This window comes from Miniopterus natalensis, chromosome 9 (assembly GCF_054644295.1).
Source record: "Miniopterus natalensis isolate mMinNat1 chromosome 9, mMinNat1.hap1, whole genome shotgun sequence".
In the NCBI taxonomy this organism is placed as follows: Eukaryota; Metazoa; Chordata; class Mammalia; order Chiroptera; family Miniopteridae; genus Miniopterus; species Miniopterus natalensis.
Genome location: NC_142089.1, coordinates 34,827,428 through 34,844,949, shown reverse-complemented (window position 1 = coordinate 34,844,949; position 17,522 = coordinate 34,827,428).

Sequence of the window (17,522 nt, the reverse complement as noted above, 5' to 3'; positions counted from 1 at the left end):
CTTTGAATTGAGGGTCACAAAGTTGAGCTAATATTATCCAGATCTGAAAGGGTGGGAAGGTCAGAGCTGGTACTAGTTATGTTCACCCACTTTAATTATGTCGGCGCTGAGGGTGGGAACTGCTCCTTGAGCTCTTTGTTAGGCTGCAAACCTGCTAGGAGAGTTTAACCAGGAGTCCTGGGCAGTCCCGTCCATGCTGTGTCTCCCCTGTGATTCAGTCTCATACACTCTCAGAGCAGCTCTGGGTCCTGTGTGCACTGTCCTGTCAGGTAGTCACTGCTGGGGAGAAAACTGCAAGGAGCCTAGGGCCCCTCCTCAGGGCGACGTTGAGAGATCAGGGTTATGCTTCTCACGCGACTACAGGCCCATTTTCACAGCTCCCTGCCTGTGTGAGAGGGAGAGGAGCAAGACAGTCCACTTTGTGTGTGTGTGTGTGCACCTTTATGCTCTACTCTCCTAGCAAATTTCAGTTATATAATCATGTTATCAACTATAGTTGTTATACATTAGATCCTCAAGTCTTATTTTATAGCTGAAACTTTGTACACTTTTACTAACCACTCTATTTCCCTCACCCCAACCCTAAACCCAACCCCAACCCCTGGTGACCATTTTTCTTCCCTCTCTCTCTGACACATATAAGTGACACTTGCAGTAATTACCTTCTCTGTCTTGCTTATTTTACCATAATACCCTCAAGGTCCATCTATGTTGTCACAAATGGCAGGATTTTCTTCTTTCTCGTGACCGAATAATATTCCATTGTGTAGTAGGTAGATATAAATATAGATGATATAGATATAGATGATATAGATATAGACCACATCTCTTATCCATTTATCTGCTGACAGACCCTTAGGTTGTTTCCATATCTTGGGTGTTGTAAGGCTGCTGTGAACATGGGAGAGCAGGTATCTCTTCCATATCCTGTTTTCAGACAACCACTCGGAAAAGAATGAACATGGGCCCCTATCTTATATCATGCACAAAAATCAACTCAGAATGGATTAAAGATTTGAAAGTAAGACCGGAAACTGTAAAACTCTTAGAAGAAAACATAGGGGGTAAGCTCCTTGACATTGGTCTCCATATTGATTTTTTTTGGATCTGACACCAAAGCAAAGGCAACACAAGCAAAAACAAACAATCCACTTTTAAAACCAGTATTTTGAAAAAGCTGGGCTCCTTCCAAATGAGCGCTCATGCACTGTGTTTCACTTTCTCAGTGCTCTGGAGGGCTCAGGGGTTCAAGCTGAGCCTCAAAGGATTTCCCCTGCCTCCAGCCTGTGGGGGGCCCTGAGGGAGACTCAGTAGTTTCAAGGGGCTGCTGTGTTCCCTTCCTCATTTCCTGTTATGCTGACAGGAGGCTTGGCCCTGGCCTAGTGAAGGGAGTAGCAGGGCAGTCATGCCAAGAGATCCCTTTGAGGCCTTTCTCCCTGTGGGAAAGGCCAGGCTGACTTCATTCTAGGACCAGCTCAGAATGATGCTTGAAAGTTCTTTTTCATAAAGACGCAGAATGGTAGAGGCTAGAGGGATCTTAGATAGTCATGTTCAGTGTTTCAGAAGCACCCCTGCTCCCTTCCTCTGGCTCCTCATGGTGACAGTCTGTCCCTTTCTCCTTCATGGTGCCTGCGATAGAGATTTGAGATTGTTTACTGGCCTCCCCCACAGTTGGGGTTGGTAGTACTATCCTAAATGGCCACATATTTCTTGTATTCTCTCACCTCTGTAGTGTCCCCATATATACAACAAGCTGAGTGTGCCTGACCCACGTACTTCATGGAGATCAGCAGGAGAGAATGTACTTAAAGTCCTATGAAAAGTGCAAAGTGAGCCCTAGCTGGTTAGAGTGTCGGCCCACAGACTGAAGGGTACCGGGTTCGATTCTGGCCAAGAGCACGTACTTTGGTTGCAGGCTCAATGCCCGGCCCCAGTCGGTGTGTGAGTGGGAGGCAGCCAATCAATGTGTCTCTCTCTCATCAATGTTTCTCTCTCTCCCTTCTACTTTCTCTGAAAAGCAATGGAAAAACTATCCTTAGGTGAGGATTAAAAAAAAAAGTGTAAAGTGATATATAAATAGTATCAGAATGTTTTTAGAGTTATCATTGTACTCTATTCATAGAGCGTTCTTAAAAGAATGAAAGGGCTTATATAAACTAGGAATTGAATTAGGCCCAGGATAAAATACACTGAATTTCAAATGGAACTAAATCAAAATTCTTTTGTTTTAAGCATTATACTGATTAAAACACAAACAAATAAGCAAAACCTATTCAACACAATGAATCCATGCATAATAGTACTGAATCCTTGGGCTATTTCAAGACCATTGAATTTTCTTCTGAATGTACCTTGAGCTAGTTAATGTCATTCAATACAATCCCCTAATACAATCATTCTGTATTATTTTCAATTTTTATTTCTTATTACCACATAAGTATAACAGAAAAATAAGAAAACAGAAAAATAAGAAGACCCCCTTGATTCGAATATAACAGTAGTAATAATAATAATAGTAATAAAACAGTGACAGAGGGCGCCTAGAACCAGACCCATTCTCACTATATTCTTGGCCTCATACGGTAGCAGTAACCATGTTCTAACTGCTGAGTAAGTGTTGAGCTCATTGCTAATTACTTTATATAGCCTCACTTGATCTCACTTAACCTTCTGGTTAGTTAACCTGTGAGGCAGATGCCATTATTACCTCTGTCTTATAGATAAGGGAAATAAGGCTCAGAGAGGCAGAGACACTTGCCTTAACACACACAGTGAATAAGCAGCTGGTCGCATCCAGCTGCACAGTACACAGTCCTAACAACTATGCCAAATCGCTTCCAGGTATAAAATATGAGGAAACTCTAAGGAGAAGCCAAATGTCCAATATTTAATCATTTATCTGGTGTTTCTGAATATCCCATTGCCTGTAATTAATCAAAAATATACAAATTGAAAAGAGCAGATATCCCAATATTATTCAGGTTGACATGTGTCCCGGCAGAGCATAATCATCTAGACACAGGGAGCTCCCCATCTCTCTAACCTGATAGAGCCCCTAATTCATTACTGAAACACAGCCCAGCGTAGCCGCTGATGTTGATAATGATGCCTCGACTTTTTAAACCATGCAAGGCGGGCCGGAAGTAGGTTTACAGTTGTGAGTACGCAAAACAGAGTTTATTCTTTTATTATTATTTATTAATTATTGTATTATTTTTTCTTACAAGCAACTGTAGACCTTTTGCCTCACCCTGTATTTAAGGAAGCGGGACAAGAAGAACATATTTTAGAAAGAATGTTGTTTTTTTAACATTAACTTTTTAGAGTGCTGGTACTTCAATCTGTCGTTGCTCATTACTGTCTGAGTTCATGAGTCTGGATCAGTAAGGTCTTGTAGGTATTACATATAGAAATCTAAGATGCTACCGCAGGTCCTCAAATAACATCATTTCATTCAATGTCATTTCATTATAATGTTGATGAGGAACAAAATAATCGATTACTGGCCCGGGCACCGTCTGTGTGGAGTTCGTACATTCTCCCACGTCTCCGTGGGTTTCCTCCCGCACCCGTGATGTGCATGTTGGGCCCATTGCCCTGTCTGAATCGTCCCGAGATGAGTGTGGGTGGGGGTGAGTGGCCCTGCAGTGAAATGGAAGGGCATCCTTTCCAGGCTGGGTTCCCACCTTGCTCCCTGAGCTGCTGGGATAGGTTCCGGCCACCTGTGACCCCAAACTGGAATAAGTGATTTGGAAAAAAATGGTCTTCCTTGTTTTTATTTATCTTTCTTAAATCTTTATTTAGAAGTTTGTTGATGTTTTGTGACTAGAAATATGCCAAAGGAACTTGGCTCTTGTTTATTCCAGTTAGCATATGGGAAAGTTGGTTTTGTTATACATCATTTCACTTCAAGTCACAATTTCCAAGAGCCTTTCGATGGGGTTGAGTGGGGACTTGCTGTATACATAACCTGCTAGCAACTATTTTCTTGCCCATGCTATTTATGTGCATCCCAAAGCTTACTGCTACAGGACAATGACACATAAACATATACACACAGACAAATATATACATAGGCGCACATCCATATACGTATGTTTGTATATTCACAGTAGGTGAGGCTGAGATGACGAGTCATCATGAAAACCTAGATACTTGCACTACGTATTTTAAAATAGTCTGTGGCATTTCTATCATTCATGTGATATTCATGACAATGCCTTGCATCAAAGTTTGTGTGTATGTGTGTGTGTGTGTGTGTACTTGCACATGGCTTCATGTAATAATGTGGGAAGAGAAAGGAGTTCGGCAGAGTATAAACCTTACTATCTGGGTGACCTTGGTCAGTTTATTTGGCCCCACTGAGCTCCTATAAATGAGGTCAATCATAGTTTTAGAGGGGCTGCTTATCCTGCATGAGTTCCCCCATTTCTATAGAGGAGGGAGCTTCCATTCCTTCCCCAGGAAAGGAAAAGTGGGAGCAGGAGACTCCTGACCTCTCTTCATTTGCTCCTCATGGCCCCCAAAGGACCTGGAGTGCCTTGCCTGCTTCCTGAGTTGAGTGAAGAAACTGTCCCAGAGGGTCCAGCCTATCCAGGAGCTCACTCTGCATCTGCTGGATTAGAGGACACCTTCGTGCAGAAGGTCTCTCTTCAAGGGGGAAGTTCTAGGAAGCTTACTTTTGGTCACTGGCTGGCATTTTCTCCATCCAGCTTCATCAACAGTAAAGCAAAGAGTTTGTTCTCTCTCTGGCTGACTTTTGTATGGATCTCTCAACTGGTTCTGGACTTGGAGGTGTGGCAGGAAATTGATGATACTTGCAGGTGTGGCTGGGAGTGGTGATCACCCCTTAGCACTCCAACATTCACAGGGCTGATGTGATGGTTAAAACGAACATTTGGATATTAAGAAACCAGCACAGTGTGTTTCACATGGTAGATGTTTGGTGACTACCAGACTTCTGGCTTCCTCTCCTGTGTACGACTGACTGCAATCTGAACATGCCCCAGCCTGCGTTTTACAAATGGCTCTCTCCTTCCCCTTTTCAGTACTTAGCACTGGGTCTCAGATATGTGCTGAATACTTTTAAGAGCCAAAAGCAACACAACATATCAACTAGTCAAATGTCCTCATTTTCCAGATGGGAACTTTGAGGACCAGAGATGCTCCATACCTTGCCTGAGATCACACAGCTGGTATGGGCACACCTGGGCTCTTGTCACTCAACCCTGAATGATTACACAGAACAAAGGGGAACTATAGCTTCTGAAGAGGGTAAATTACAAGGCTGCTAAAACCCAGGAGCTTTGTCAAGGTAAAATGTTTTCATTCTGATGGAAGAACAAGAGAGCTCCCGAAATACTTTTCTTTTGACCTACTTAGCTATTATTCATCTCCCTCCCACCCCCACCCCCAGCCCCATCACATATTTCTTCTGCTTGGAAAATCCTGTAAAAGTTTATCGTTCTATCTGTGGCTCTGGTTTTAAAGATGCCCTCAGGTACAGCAGGGACGAGAGAAAGCAGGCCCAGGAAGGCTCGGAGAGACAGTGGGACCGTGTTCTACCTGTACCTGAGCTCCCTGAACGACTTGACACATCCTGATCCACTTGTGGAAACAGCTGAGGAACCGGAGGAATGGTGGGCACTTTTCCGTTCTCCTGGTGTCCTTTCTGCATGGGCCCAGACTATGTCATGCGATTACTGGCCCTCGCAGTGACCAGTCAGAGGCGGGCTCTACAGAGCGACGATAGCCGTACTGAGCATGCACATTTCGTCCTGCCCTGGCATGAACTGTGTTATAAACACACGATTTCATTCACCTTAAGTATCTCAGAAATGCAACAGGAAGGCAGATGTTTCTATTCCCATTTTCCTACAGGGAAGCAGAATGAAGAGAAGTCAAGGGATTTCAAGACGTTCTGACTTCTGCCACTTGCACAGTCCTGGGACATTCTTTCCCACTTAATTTCCCTGGAAAGCTCCTGTTCAAAACCAGCGCCTTGATAAAACGTGCTTCCTCCTTAGTGTTCTCACTGCAATTTCTGTGTCGTGTCCGGTACAACGTTTAAGTTGCTGTGCTTTGAATTCATCATCGATATGTTTCTCTTTCAGAAGTGCTTTTGCCTTTAATAATGGTCACAACAATCTTATCATCCCCATGTTATAGAGAAAAGCATGACGCTCAGAGAGGTTACATGTCTTACTCCAGATCACCTGGGCGGCAAGTGATGGGGCCAGTTCTTGAACTCGGGGAGGTCAGCCCTGAAAGCCCAGCCTCGCTGCCATGGTGTGAAGCTGCCTTCTTAATAACAAAGATCCAGATGCGAGGATGCATTTTACCCTTAACTAATTCCTAATACCAATAACGAATCACTAACTTCCATCGATAGGCTGCTTTATGTTTGACAGAGCACTTTTCCGTCTCTATCATCTTACTCGATCCATATAACAAAAGCTGCAAGATGAGACTGCTCTAGTGTTAAAGTTTATTGCTTTACAGTTGAGAAATGAAGACTCAAAGAAAGGATTTGCCAAAAGCCATTCTGCTATTTTGCAAGTTAGCAATTTGCAGGAAATTAAACCCGCATCTCCTAACTCCAAATCGCCTTTACCATGTTGCAACAATTAATTCAGGTCCACAGTCGGTTTAACATGCAATCGTGGCAGAATCTCCAAATAAATAAACTGTGCAGAGTATTTAGGAGGCTGAGACATTCTCTTTGCTTCCAAATGTCATCAGATTTTTCCTCCTCTGGCCAGGGTGTGGGACAGTGAACAGCACAGCACTGGCTGATAGAAGAACCCCGGGCCTCAGAATGTGATCAAGAACTTTTCTACTCTTGAGAACAAGGAAAATGCTAAGTCTTCTGTTCATTTTGAATATTTTTGTTTGTTTGTTTGCAAAGTGTGGTATCTTACAGGAAGCTTCGGACATATGCCATAACTTGTTGGGACACACTTGTGTCGTGGGATGCAGTAGTAGAGAATAGAAAACTCACCATGGCAGGGCTCTGTTCTCAAGCAGCTTACAGTTGGGAGGGCAGCAGACATAGACCATTGACTATCATTCAAGATAGCAAGCCCCAATCCTGAGAATCCTTGCACCAGCAGTGCAAAGAAGGAAGGGGGAGGGTGTTTCCTGGTTGGGAGAATCCAGCACACTTGGATAGAAAACAGAACCTTTGGATGGAATCTTTAGGGATGAGCGATGTGTTCATAGGTAGTAGGAGAAACTGAGAAAGAAAATGGAAACATCATAAGCATCATGATAATTTCTGTTGGGCCTGAGAGAATGTTAAATAGCCCTGTTACAACCAGAATAGATGTTTGGAAAGAAAGTGGTAAGAAATGAGGTTGAGACATAGGTAGCCCTTGAACGCCATGCTGTTGTGTTTGGGTGTGATCCTACGGATGGGGAGTCGTGCAAGATTCGGAGTGGGGCATGCCATGGTCCAGCGCATGGTTTTGGAAGATTACCCTGCAGCTCTGATCCTATGGTGTTGATGATCATAACCTCACAAAGAATCTCGCCTTTCAAAGTGGAGAACTAGAAGTGCTAGTGGATGAACTGGGGGGGAAAAAAAATCAAAGATCTCATTTTCCTACTTGTGTCAAGTCAAATAAATGGAGCCAGATAAACGTGAAAAAAAATCGAGATAGTAGCAAAATTGCCTGGAAGCAGAATGTTTTTCAAAGTCCCTAATGAGGTGTCAGTGAACCTAACGAGATGAAACTCCCTACCCTGCACCTAGTTTTTCACGGTGTCCTTTTCATCCAGTCATAATTAAGTTGTGCGATTGGAATTATACCCTATCATTAAAGGCGAGGCCAGCCCGCCGGCTCCTGCTTCTCAGAAGGAGGTGACTGTGAGACGCACCCTCTTCCGATGCGGCTTCTCCCACGCGGGCCTCCCTGGCATTGCTGCAGGCCAAGGCCGCAGCGGCTTAGATTCTGACTGAGAAGGGCCGGCCACAGGGCTCCTCTGCATTGATTCCTGTATTGGATTCTGTCACTCTTCGTTAGGATTTACTAGGCTGCTGAGGTTGAAAGGCAAATGTCATAGGCTTTTTGGTGCCATTGGCTTGTTAGGCAAAGGGCAGGGTAGGCAGGGGGAGAGACACTTCCACTGTGGGCCAGACACTGCGTGGAGCTCTCTAGACAGATCAGGACCCTTTTGATTCTTTCAGGGCGTTACTGTGACAGGAAAGCATTGTTCCCATTTGTATGGATATGGCAACTGAGGCTCACAGGGGTTGTTGGCCTAGAGTGATGTCCACCAGGCTTATCCCAAACCCGTGCTTCTTCCTCTCCGCTGTAATAAAGATGGTGAGTAGATTTGTATACTAACAGGTTCCACCAAGAAGAAGATCAGCTCCATCAGTCACCACTCAGTGAGTGTCTTACAGTGTCTCCTGCACTTGGCTGGGACACTGGGAGATGCTGGAACCCTTTGAAAGGGAATTCTTTGCTCCTTTCCATGAGTGAGCTAATGGTGGCTCAGAGAGTCTCAGTGATTTACCCCAGATCACATAGCGAGGAAGTACAGACTCCACCTCACTGCACTGCTTTCGAGCTGAGATCTCTACAGGATGAAGTACCCAGTCTTGAAGGGCGTGACTACTAAGGGACACTGTGGACCCCGGGACAGCTGGCTGTATGAGAGAGATATCTGTAAGGCAGACTTGTTGTACCCTTACATCCTGTACTGCAGGGGTAGGGTGAGGGGAGAGATGGGGGGGCCATCAGAGGCCGATTCTGTACAGGGAGGCAGTAGCTCTGTGCAGCACCAGCCTGAAGTCCCAGAAGGGCATCCACAATAACGAAGTCACTAAATAAAATAAGAGCATCATGTCCCTTTCCCTGCAGGACTGTTTAAATAAACTCACTGAGCAGTTTCATAAAGCAACGACTGGGCACGTGGCTGCCTCAGGAAGAGCCCTGCTGCACACACTCCCTTGTCCTACTGTCCGGTCTGTCTGCTCCCCAGGGGGCGGCTCCAGCCCCACCTCCGCTCCAGCTTTCCTGGGGAACTACTGCTTTCCTCTCCAGCAGCCGTGCTGGTGAGAACTCACACCTCCAGGTCAAGCCTTGTTCTCCTGCCCTGTCCATCACAGCCAGCCTGGTGTAAAAATGCAAATGCAGGTCTGTGATCTCCTATTTGAAACCTTAAGGGCCAGATGTGTGTCAGACATTTATAATGTTTCAGATCTGAGAAATGCATTATGATATGTATATTACATATTATGGGATACCCTCTGCCAGGCTTGGGGCAGCACCCATAATCAAACACATTAATATCTCTGCACTAAAGTGTATAATAAATAAATGTAGGGTAAATAAACACTGTAAGTAGTGTTCTGTCAGCTCAAGTCAGTGTGTACCACCAAAGTAATACAGATCAGCTTAGATTTGCTGTCAAAAGGACTTACACACACACACACTCTAACACATACACATACATTCACACACAAAACGTGGTTTTCAGAGCTTTCTGGGTTTTAGAATTCAGATAAGCGATTGCAGATAAATATTGTTCAGTGCCTACTACTGCTAAAGGAGTAGCTCACGTAGCTCGAGTGCCCGTTATGTACCAGGTACTATGCTAAACAGTTTACAGACATTTACTGCATGAGAGCCTCAGAGCCTGTGATGAATATAATGTTATTATCTGCATTTTGCACTAGGGAGATGTGCTGTGCAATCACTAGCCACTAGCCACATATGGCTCTTTGCATTTAAATTAATTAAATAAATTTAAACTGCTTTAAATAAAATAAAATGAAATGGTTGCTTGGTTGTACTGTCAAGGGTATGTGACTAGTGTGTGGTAATGGCTATGTATTGCCCTAGCTGTATGCGCCTAGTGCCTGCCACGTTGAGCAGCCCGGAACATTTCCTTCCGAGCAGCCAGTTCTATGGGACAATGTTGGTCTGCATGTTGTGGGGTGTAGTAGATAAGAGCATGGATTCTAGCACTGTACTGCCCAGTGCCACCATGGCCCACATATGCGGCCTTGGCCAAGTTTCTTTACCTCTTGGCACCTCAGTTTTCTCATCTATAAAAAGGGGACTAAAATAGTGCCAATTCATTTGTTGTTTTGAGGATTAAACGGGTTAATACTGTAAAGCACTCAGAACAGTGCCTAGGGCATGAAGTTATTTCCAAGTAACTATGACCTGTTATGATTATTATAAATAGAGAAATCAAGGCCTAGAAACATGCTTTAAACTCCACCTCCTAGGTTCTTCTCTTAAGCTGAAAGTGCTATAGCCTCTCCAGACCAGTGTCCCATTCGTCTCTGTTCCTGTGTTGCTGAATGAGTGAATGCGTAAATGAAGGAGAGGGTCTGAGGGAGGTGGCCTGGGAACCCAGAGCAAGGAACAGCTGTGCGATAGCCTGGTCTTTAGGGTCAGGCTCAGACGTGGAGACTCTCAATGAACCATGGTTATCCTTTATCGATTCCTCAGATCAAGGCTTAATTTATATATTTTCTTTCTACTTTGTTCCATTTTCCTGTTTCTGATCTTAATTTTTTGAAATCAGCCATAACTAGGCTATTGTAAGGCATCGAACTTGCTGTCAGGACTATATATTTGAGATAATATGTTGAAGCTTCATTGATTCTGTGTGACAGCGGTCGAAACAGAAATAGAGTGGAGTGCTGCCTGGAAGTCGCCCAGTGAGGCACTGGATCACTCTGGAGAGAGGCACCTGCCAGATGTGCTTGGATACAAATGTGAGCAACCCCTGATATGTAGCAACTGTAGTGGTAGCATTCACCACAGGACCTCCAGGCCGGGGTTCAGTTTCCATCATATTGCTTAAGCTTTTTGAGCCTCAGTTCCACCACTCACATACTGTCACAGAGACCAAATGCAAAGTAGATTAAAGCACTTTCTTAATTATAAAGCATGAGCACACCTAAGTAACTTTTAATACAGGCAACACATTTCTTCTGGTAGGAAGGGAAGCCTCTGGCTTTGGAAGAGGCAAGTGGAAATACCTGGTGTGTATTAGTTACTGACGTTGCTTGTTAAATGTTAGTCATCATTGTCTAAGTGGAAGAAAGAATGTTGCACATACATGTTATTGATATTCATTGATAGATGAACAAACCGTCTTCATGGAGCAAGTAAGTATGCTAGTGTTGGCACTGCTTTTGGGGAGCTTACTTCGGCGTTGGGGAAGGTATTATGCTTTAGGTGTTCTTTTGCCTTCTTTATAAATTTTGAGTTTTATGTTTTGAATTTGCATCAGTAAGAACTGCCTCACTTCTAAGCTTCTAGCTTTCCTTTGATCAAACAATTAGAGTTACGTCATCATTCCCTCCCTACCCTCAACTACCAGGTGGCTCATCATTATTTTAATGCTCATTTGCAGTTGTTACCCTGATTTTTCTTTATGCAGTTTTAGAATTTAAAAAATTAAATTACAGAATGAGAGAACCAAAGGGAAGAGTAGAGACTGAAGTCTAGCTTCTTTATTCAAAGATGAAGAAATTGAAAATCGAGAGAGAGCAAAAAGGATGCTCAGGGATGGAAGGTCAATCAGGGATAGAACTGGGCTGTCTCAGACTCACAGCCCATTCGTCAAGCAAGTTCTAATAAAAATTATGTGGTGAGCACTGAAGCAGATCAAGAGAATTAGATTAGTCTAATGTATATTGGAAGAGCTTGATGTAGCCATCTTACCATGGGGATGATCCTGCTAATAGGACCTGAATACTTGAGGCCAGTGGCTACTGTATCAGTTAGGAATATGTGCAGCACCAAATCATGGCTCCCGAATAATAGTGGCTTAAACAAATAGAATTTTATATTCTTTACCTAGGAAATTGTTAGCATTTGTTCAATTTTTCAAAGGCGCCTCCAGGGACGTAGGCTTTTTCTATTTTTTTTTTTCTACCTCTTGTTCACAAGATGGTTGCCTCAGCACCAGGCATCACATCACTGTCCAGAAAGGAAAAAGGAAGAAAAGCTAAAGGTAAAGCTTTCCCAGAATCCTTTTAGCAGACTTCCACTTCCATTTAATTTTTTAGAACTGTCTCACCTGGCCACATCTAACTTAAAGGGGGGTTGGGAAACTGAGTATTCATCTTTCTAGCCTCTTAACCATGAGCGGGGCAAAAGCATAGATCAATCACAGTGGATGCCAACTGCGAGCAATTGGCACAGTTTTAACAAAATAGATGGAATTTCAGCCTTGCCTATCGTAGAAGGTAATCAGGGAAAGGAGTAAGAACTGGTGTTGAGTAAGTCTCAGTAGTGTGTGGTGCTGTATAATGCTCCACATCAGGGTCAGCTAGGGTCAGCAGTAAATATTTTAGGCTTATGATCTCCTTGCAGTTACTCAACTCTGCCATCAACGTGCACACGCAGCCACAGACAATACATAAATGAACAGGCATGGCTGCGTTCCAGTGAAACTTTATTTACAGAAACAGGCAGGAGGCCAGAGGGAGCCTGTGGGCTGTAGTTTGCTAACCCCTGCTCTGCATTCATCTCCACATTAGGAATGGCCTGGCACTGAGACAGAACACCAGAGGTTGGTTACTTCTAGCTATCTCTCCCCAGGGGTATCCAAATGGGCATTGCCAACAGTTTTCCATGTGAACTAGACAATTCTCCTTCCTGTTCTAATGAATAGAGGCCATTTCTTTTTCCTTTGGACTCTACATAATCTGCCATATACCTATCTATTTCAGTTTGGGGGTACCTTCCTGTATTACCTAAATATTGTCATCTCGAGTAGTCCTAATGCTTGGGAGACTCCATAAAATAATAATTATGAAAGTGCGTTGTCAGTTCCAAAGCAGTCTACGAGAACTACTCAGAACAGCCCCCTCATCCGAGATGCTCCCCATGCTTCAAGGACCTTCTGTACTTTCCAAGGACTGTTCAGATTTCCTGGCATCACATCTGCCCCGACGTGAGTGCAGCTTATCTTTCCTTCGCAACACAGTCTGCATAGGGAGTGCATTAATTACCACGATGGGGTCATTGAAGTGAGTGCTTCGTGTACAAGCACCCCCCAGGGATCCCAGGACACAAACACATACCCGCACGCACGCACTCTCGTTAGAACTGTTTGCCATTCGTGTCTCAGCCTTTGACAACAGACTCTTTATGGTGGCAGAGTGGGTGATGCAGGGAAAAGCTAGGACTTTTAAGAATCAGACCTTTGCTAAGGACAAGTTGCACAGTTTGGATGTCAGTCATAGGCCAGCCGGTCGCGGAGGGGAGTTTGTGTGGCACGCCTGGGTACCACGAGCCACAGGATGGCCCGAACCAGAATCCTTTACACCACCCCTAACATATCCCTCTCCTGTGTACCTTCCAACCAATCAACAGCTTGGCCCTTTCTGACCAGGATCCTGCCCACCCCCTCTCCTCCCTGCTGAGCCTTCTTCATTCTTCATCTCAGTCTGGGCATCACTTCTTCCAGGAAGCATGTCCTGTACCTGTTTCGGGCACCCCTTTCTATGCCAGACGGTGTCCCCTCCATCACTCCTCCTACTGTGCTATCATTGCAGGTTGGTCTGTTTCTCCTACCAGGCAGTGGGTCTGTGAGGACAAGGAACTTGTATGTCTCACTCATCTTTTATGCCCAGCGTGGCGACTGGCACGTAAGTGGAAGTCAATCGCCATGTTCCCCACTCCTCCTCCCACGGGCGGGGCTGCATTTCAGAGCTGTGGTTGCTCCCTACTTTCAAGAGCTTTAGGGAATAGTGTCCCACAGCCTTTCAGGGCTTTCATTCTCTTGGTCATCAGGCTCAGATCATGCCACCTACTTGGAGGGATTGTGGCAGACGTTGAGAACATGTGTGTGGTGCTCCACATATCTGATTGGCTGGGGCGTTTTTAGAAAAATCACTCATTTTACTCATTCATTCAGCCAACAATCATTGAGCCTACTCTGTGCTGGGCACTGCATTAGGAACTGTGGATTCTGTGAATAATGCCATGGAAATGAAATTATCAACTATGTGCTGTATTTGCCAGGCATTTTTGCTAGGAACATATTAAAGGGTCCATTTAATCATCATTACACATCCGTGAGGTGCCTACTTTCAGCTCCATTTTACAGAAGAGAGAATAGTATCAGAAAGGTTTGGGATCACACAGGTGGAGGTGGAAGTGTATAAAACATGGCCTCTATTTTCAAGAAACTCAATGGTGAGGACAACACCCATTCATTCAGAAAGTATGTACTGAATGCCTGGTTGGTGCTTGGCGCTGCTGTAGACTCTTGGGATACAGCTGTGACCAAGGAAGACTAGGGCCTTGCTGTTTTGTAATTCCTGTTCTTTCAGAAAGGAAGTAGGCAATAAATAACTCAACATGCATGTGAGGAAAACACTGGGATGTGCAAATGAGTGACTGAGGGATGCAGGGACACTCCAGCTGGAGAACCAGGATGGCCTCCCTAAGGAGACGATGCCGGAGCTAAGACCTACACGGGGATAGGTGATGTGAGGATCCAAAGACAGTGGGAATGGAAAGAAGTGGGTGGGTCCAGGATGGTGCCAGGGAAATAGAACTTAGTGAGGTAAGAGCAGGCAGTGGGGTAAAGAACAGTGCTCTCCGGGATCACAAAGGAAAGCAGAGAAGAACATTGAATCATTCCTGATCCAGAGTTTCCCCAACTATGTTCCAAGAAAACACCATGTCCTGTGGGATGTTGAAAGTTATTCTTAGAAAAAAGATTAAATTCCTTTAGGGTAATAAAAGAAGTCTGGACAAGGCTGCCTCCTGTGTTGCATATTGGTGATGAGCATCCCAGGACTAATATATTCAAGGCTCCAGGAAACCCATTAGGAATGAAACCAATTTAACTTTAATGTGGCTTTTCTGAAGTTTATTTGACCCCTGAACTCCTTTTTCACAGAATTGCCTGTGCTGTGCCAGCATTCCCTGGGGGAGGTCTGATGGATGGGACAGGATGCTCTAGAACAGCATTCTTATTTTCATGGTAAGATGGTGGCCCAGAGAAGGGAAATGACTTGCCCAAGATCACACAGCTCAGTAGAGGCAGAGCCTGGCAGAAATCATAGCTTCTCTGGCTTCTTTTCTTCTACCCCACAGAGCCATCTGCATCTGCACAGAAGATTCATGCTGTTGTATTGATATGGTCCTGACAACACATAACACACACCGTGGCTGCTGCTCGAACAAAGCACTCTGCCCACACTCCACCTTCCCAGAAGGATCCTAACTCAGAAATAGTGACGCACTGTTCCCTGGTCAAGAGTATAAATTCTTACCCTAATGAACATCAGAGAGCTGTAAAAACTGCACACAGAGAAATGCAACAGTTATGGTGGTCTGAGGGGTGGAGAGAAATATTGAAACATACTGAAAAATGTTTGCAAACTGTACTCCCCAGAAACATTCTAAATAACAATGGCCTGTAATGAGGTGATAATTAACATAGAGTCTAGGCTCAGCAAAAAACAACTCCTCCACCGCACACACAGAAATCCAAAACTACATTTTAAGGGAGCAGAGATGCAACCTGATTGTCATTCTGGATAAGTTCCTGGGGACCTGCCCATCATTGAAAAGAATCAAGAGTCCCCTGTGCTTCTGGCTTCAGAGCAAAGAAAGTGTGTTTCAGGGTCAGATTTTAATCCAGAATTTGCCATTTCCTAGCTGGGCAATTGTGTGCGAGTTACTCAACTTGTCTGGCCTCACTTTCTTACTGATGAGATGGACATAATATATCCTTGCAGGGCCAATGCAAAAAGTTAAGCAAATTATGTGTCAGGTGCCTAGCATGCCTGGGGCTTGGTAAATGAGCTATTAGAATTATGCATTGGTGGTACCCTCCTCTTCTAAACACCAGATCATTCTGATGGCATTTATCCCAAATGATCTGAACACCAGATCATTCTGATGGCATTTATCCCAAATGATCTAAACACCAGACCATTCTCGTGGCATTTATCCCAAGTGATCTTGGCGTTTAGCTACTTATTCACCTAAATTGGTAAAGATACTTTTGATTGCAAATGATGGGATCTCACTTTGAACCAACTTAGACCAAAGAAGAAGGGTTGTGTTTTGCTATTTGTTGTTGAAAATATTAGGTTATCTTATGTGATAGTGGCAAGGGCAGGGGTGTAGCTTGGCTTCAGGGACAACTGGAGCCCAAGGCTCAAACAAAGCCACACTTTCTCTTTCTCTCAACTCTGTGTCTTCATTCTCTGTGACCAGCTTTCTGACTGTGGAGGGGAATGGCTGACAATGATCCTTGAGGACTCAGTTTAAAGTTTAATATCCCAGGGAGAGTCCCCGATGGGCCTAGTATGGGTCAGGTGCTCAGCCCAGGACTAATCAACTGTAACCACGGTGAGTGAGCCTATGAGAACATGCTACCATCTGTTCACATCACCGTTAGAGGAAGAAGGATTATTAGGGAGAAGGCTTCAAGCTTGGGAGCCGATGGGCATGAAAACATACGTATATATCTCTGATACCTGCCTTTTGAAACTAAGCTTTGTGGGAACTCTAGTGGGCAGCTAGTCTTTTTGCTTGTTGAGCTTCTGTTCCACCTTCCTTTGTCAAAAATACTCTCCTTGGCATTGGAGAACAGCCTTACCCCTTCCCATGTGCTTCGGCCAGGACCATAACGTATCTTTTCTAGAATCTACTTTGCCATCAGGCTTTCTATGGTCTCACATTTTTGGTCCAGGTGAATATCATTCATTCAAGTTGGGTCAATCAGTGTTTTCCTGAGTGTTTGGTTCTTGAGAGGAATGGCTCATGGATTAGAGCAGAGTCGTTCGGTTGACAATCTTAACTCTGTCCATCAGCTTTTCCTATTTTGATCCCTAGAGCTCCATGGCTCTTGTCCAACCTAAAGCCTCATTGTTCAATTCTCTGATCCATTCTCGAGATCCCTTAAGTTATCTTCTAGGAAATCTGACTACTTGTTTAGGATAGCTGGGGCTGATTTCTGTTGCAAACAAAGATGCCCAATAGATGCAGGTGGGTGCTGTAGATTACTCACATTAGTTTCCTTCTCATCGCACTGATTCCGCCTGGTATGTAAATGCTCAGAAAAGTGTGGTGCTCTTGCTAACTGTATAAACTCCTTTCTTTATTTCTCTTCATACCTCCCATCCCCTTTCTTTCAAATCCAATATGTAAGACAATTGAAAGAGAAGGTGGGCTACTGGGTTGAGGAGGGCCCAAACCCTGAAGGTTCGGCCTCTCCTTTGCTACTTTTTAAGAAACTCTGGTGGTCTCTGGAACACAGCTTGAAAACCCTTCGACTTGAAGGTGTCTCAGTTTCCTGCCAGTGCTAAGGTTCTTCAGTCTGACCACATGCCAGGGCTTCTAGTGCATCTGGGTATGTCATCCTCCTTCAGCTCAGAATCATTCTCTATCTCAAGCCCTTTCCATTTGGGGTCCCCAAAGACACCTTTCTCTAAAGCAGTATCTCTACTTAAAAAGTGTCTGTGAGTCTCATTCTCAGCTAAATGTTTTATATGTACTTGTCACTGGGGTATTTCATAC